We start from the raw sequence: 4,991 nt of genomic DNA, 5'->3' as shown, positions 1-4,991 counted from the left end.
CCAGCACCATCGGCACACGCTGGGCCCTGGTGCGGGCGCTTGCCCCGAACACCATCGGCACAAGCCGGCCCTTGGTGCGGGCTCCTGGCTCGACCACCATCGGCACACGCTGGGCCCTGGTGCGGGCGGTTGCCTCGAACACCATCGGCACACGCCGGCCCTTGGTGCGGCCGGTTGCCTCGACCACCATCGGCACACGCTCGGCCTTGGTGCGGGCGCTTGCCTCGACCACCATCGGCACACGCTGGGCCCTGGTGCGGGCGGTTGCCTCGACCACCATCGGCACACGCTCGGCCTTGGTGAGGGCGCTTGCCTCGACCACCATCGGCACACGCTGGGCCCTGGTGCGGGCGCTTGCCTCAACCACCATCGGCACACGCTCGGCCTTGGTGCGGGCGGTTGCCTCGACCACCATCGGCACACGCTGGGCCCTGGTGCGGGCGGTTGCCTCGACCACCATCGGCACACGCTGGGCCCTGGTGCTGGCGGTTGCCTCGACCACCATCGGCACACGCTGGGCCCTGGTGCGGGCGGTTGCCTCGAACACCATCGGCACAAGCCGGCCCTTGGTGCGGGCGGTTGCCTCGAGCACCATCGGCACACGCTGGGTGTCATGGTCAGGCCTTGGTCCTGCCATGACTGATCCTGAACCAAGCAGTGGTCGAGACCGAGCTGGCGGGAAAGTGGTTCTACGAGATGTGGGCGTGCATTCCGAGCTTTGGAACATGATGCTAGCATGTTGTGGGGGCAATGGGAGCCCCGAGCCGCAAGATACGCGGGGAAGTTCGGGACAGTGGTCAGACACCCTCAAGCCAAGTAGCCGGGCGGGTGCCGTTGGTCGAAGCCATGCACGGGCACCTTCGAGTGGGTTGGTGGAGTAATGAGCAGAATCAAGGAGCAAGGGTGACCAAGAGGAAGATTACGGGGCCCTGAGTTAGCCAGAGAAAGGCCCTAGGATGGCTGGGCAGAAAAGTGTCCCCGTTTCAGACATTCTTACGGTCACTGGTAGCATAGTGGGAAAATCTCTAACGCTCTTTATAGGGGGATGTTTGGTGTCAGCTCTCCACCACCCCCTTGGCTAGCGGGCAGGCGGGGGCCTGGCTAGTCTGAAGTGAGCTACTCCTAGGCACTCGTGGTGTCTAGGTGGGCGGGCATCGTAGGGTCACGAGCGTGGCATGATGTTTTCTCGGGTAAGGTAAACCCGGGGACGGTTGGGGCCGGCGGGCCTCGTATCGCGCCTTTGCATTGAGACAGGGGGTTTGACGGTAGAATCCGTTATGCCCCTCGGTTTCCCCTCCTCGAGCCGAAAGGATCATGTGATGGTGTTTACGTAAGAGGGATACCATCGGGCCAAAGGGGTGTGCGGGCTAGCAGACAGGCATGCTGCTAGACCCCTGTGGCCAGTCGGGTTGGTGGGCTGCCACTGAGGCAGTCCGCCCTAGTCCCCTTATGGGACTAGCATGATGTGGGGTGTCAATCATGCGTGCGGGCAGAAACTGGGTGCTCGGGGGCTGATGCCCAATGGGAGTTGGGTTCCTCCCTATAGAGTTTGAACTGAACGACCCTACGGGGTCAAAGCCAGGTAAGGCTCGTGGGCATGTGGCTCGAAGGATCGAAGTGGATCTGTCCAAGAGAAAAATAGGCTTGGTGAAGGCTGACCTTGACTAAGAGTAGTCTTGGTGCCGCATGGGTTGCGTGGTTTCAGTAGGAGGAACGCGCGGACCGTGACACTTGGTATCAGAGCCTAGGTTGGCTCAGTGGCGAGAGTTACGCGACCCCATGTGTGGGTCTGGTGATGCGAAATTACGGTGGTGCCAAGCCCGAATGGAGCTATCGAGACACAAATGCAGTTTTTGTGCCTATGGGGGCTCGGGAAAGGGCCACCGTTGCATGCGATGGGAAATATTGGGCCTATGTAAAATGGCTCTCGAGTAGACTCTTGGACGCCTAGAAAAAGGGCACCAGAGTCTAGCCTCACCTAGAAAAAGGTGTTGGCATATGTTGTGGCATGTGATGCCTTTACGGTGAAAGGAACCGTAGTGAGACCGAGATCCGAAAAGGGTCTTACACCATGAAATGGTGTTGTGTCAGGCCACGTGGGCCGAGTGAATCTTGTCCTGAGGGGCAGGAGGCGTCGAGTTGCATGATTAATTACTAATGTGTGCTCTTGCTGTATGGTGCAGGTGCCCCAGGGGGGGGGTGCAAGCCGAAGTATTCGGGTCCAAGCATGAGACTACTACACAGAAGAGTATGAAGTGGCTGAAGATTGAAGCCACAAGCGAGATGGTCAGTGGACCATGAGCTGCGTTGGTCAGTGGACCGTGAGTTCTTGTGGTCAGAGGATCACGAGAGTGTGTGTGTGAACCAGGATATTGAACTTGTATTGGCCGAAAGGGAAGGCTTCACGAGTAGTGGTGGTCAGTGGGCCACGACAGGATGTTTTCCAGTGGAACAAGAAAGGGAAAACGGCCAGTTGACAAGGCCTCAGTCGTGCAAGTCAGTGGACCTTGAGGATCGAGCGGGTGAATCCCCGAGTCAAACAAATCAGTGGGCTAGAAGTGCTGGTAGATCAGTGGGTCTCCGAGTATAAGCGGATTTTGGGACGCCCTAGGAACTGGGCTGGAGTCAAAACTATCGAGCAATAGAACCATCAAGGAGACAGGGTTGCGCATAATGCTGTGCTGAGTTTCGAGTAAAAGTGGGGGAGACCTGTCAATTCCCCACGAGACTGAGCCGAGATAAAAGAGCTTGAGCAATGGAGCATAGTGTTCAAGCCGGAGGCAAAGACCGAGTTAGCACGTTTTAAGGTGCCGTCTTGGGGGCGGTTGGCCTGAGGGCCACACCTAGAGAGGTGACCTTGGAGGGGCCGAGAGGACCCAAGTTGGGAGATGACCAAAGTGCTTGAATGCCACTGTGCTAGGGTCATCATGTAGAGTGCCGCATGAGTGCGGTTGACCTAAGCATCACGTCCAGAGGGGCGCATCAGTGAGTTGATGCTGCAAGCGTGCAGTTGGTGTGAGGGGTCACGTCCGGTGGGACGCACCACATGAGTGGCAAAGCTGTGGTCATTCATTCTACTGAGGGTTATCGATCAATGAGGGCACCACGAGGTCGCAACCTAACAAGGATCAAGGGATGAAGCCATGGTATGGCCCATATGAGTACAACCAAGATAGGTCAGGCGGTTCGAACTACAACAAAGCTGAGCAACAATGGGACCAATCTACACCAACTATGGACGAGTACTGTGGACGGTGCCTCATGTGACGGGACCTCGACCCAATCCTTGAGGGCACAAGTAAGAGACATATGAGGAAATGTCAGCTGTGTGCAACAAGATAGTTGGGTGTGGTCTTGGCGTCGATGAGGGCATCGACATAGTAAGTGGGGGAGAGTGTCATGGTCAGGCCTTGGTCCTGCCATGACTGATCCTGAACCAAGCAGTGGTCGAGACCGAGCTGGCGGGAAAGTGGTTCTACGAGATGTGGGCGTGCATTCCGAGCTTTGGAACATGATGCTAGCATGTTGTGGGGGCAATGGGAGCCCCGAGCCGCAAGATACGCGGGGAAGTTCGGGACAGTGGTCAGACACCCTCAAGCCAAGTAGCCGGGCGGGTGCCGTTGGTCGAAGCCATGCACGGGCACCTTCGAGTGGGTTGGTGGAGTAATGAGCAGAATCAAGGAGCAAGGGTGACCAAGAGGAAGATTACGGGGCCCTGAGTTAGCCAGAGAAAGGCCCTAGGATGGCTGGGCAGAAAAGTGTCCCCGTTTCAGACATTCTTACGGTCACTGGTAGCATAGTGGGAAAATCTCTAACGCTCTTTATAGGGGGATGTTTGGTGTCAGCTCTCCACCACCCCCTTGGCTAGCGGGCAGACGGGGGCCTGGCTAGTCTGAAGTGAGCTACTCCTAGGCACTCGTGGTGTCTAGGTGGGCGGGCATCGTAGGGTCACGAGCGTGGCATGATGTTTTCTCGGGTAAGGTAAACCCGGGGACGGTTGGGGCCGGCGGGCCTCGTATCGCGCCTTTGCATTGAGACAGGGGGTTTGACGGTAGAATCCGTTATGCCCCTCGGTTTCCCCTCCTCGAGCCGAAAGGATCATGTGATGGTGTTTACGTAAGAGGGATACCATCGGGCCAAAGGGGTGTGCGGGCTAGCAGACAGGCATGCTGCTAGACCCCTGTGGCCAGTCGGGTTGGTGGGCTGCCACTGAGGCAGTCCGCCCTAGTCCCCTTATGGGACTAGCATGATGTGGGGTGTCAATCATGCGTGCGGGCAGAAACTGGGTGCTCGGGGGCTGATGCCCAATGGGAGTTGGGTTCCTCCCTATAGAGTTTGAACTGAACGACCCTACGGGGTCAAAGCCAGGTAAGGCTCGTGGGCATGTGGCTCGAAGGATCGAAGTGGATCTGTCCAAGAGAAAAATAGGCTTGGTGAAGGCTGACCTTGACTAAGAGTAGTCTTGGTGCCGCATGGGTTGCGTGGTTTCAGTAGGAGGAACGCGCGGACCGTGACACTGGGCCCTGGTGCGGGCGGTTGCCTCGACCACCATCGGCACACGCTGGGCCCTGGTGCGGACGGTTGCCTCGAGCACCATGGGCACACGCTGGCCCTTGGTGCGGGCTCTTGCCTCGACCACCATCAGCAGAAGATAGCCCCTACGTCGAACACCATCGATACATGCCGGGCCTTGGTGTGGGCACATGCCTCGAGCTGGTGCGGGCGGTTGCCTCGACCACCATCGGCTCACGTTGGCCCTTGTTGCGGGCACATGCCTCGACCACCATCGGCACCTGCGCACCCTCGGTGTGGGATTTGCTTGTTTGGAAAAAGTGTCCCCGTTTCAGACATTTTAACGTCTACTGGTAGCATATCTGTAAAATCTCTAATGCTCTTTAGGGGGTGGTGGTCCGGCACCCCCTCTCCCCCCCCCACGGGGGGAGTAGGTGTGCGCGATGGGCCTCCCATTGCGTGCACCCCGGCCAACGTCC

This window comes from Durio zibethinus, unplaced genomic scaffold (genome assembly GCF_047325235.1).
Source record: "Durio zibethinus cultivar Kanyao isolate XHJ-2024 unplaced genomic scaffold, ASM4732523v1 HiC_scaffold_403, whole genome shotgun sequence".
NCBI lineage: Eukaryota > Viridiplantae > Streptophyta > Magnoliopsida > Malvales > Malvaceae > Durio > Durio zibethinus.
The sequence above is the reverse complement of the archived record's forward strand: the minus strand, read 5'-3'. Positions refer to the sequence as shown.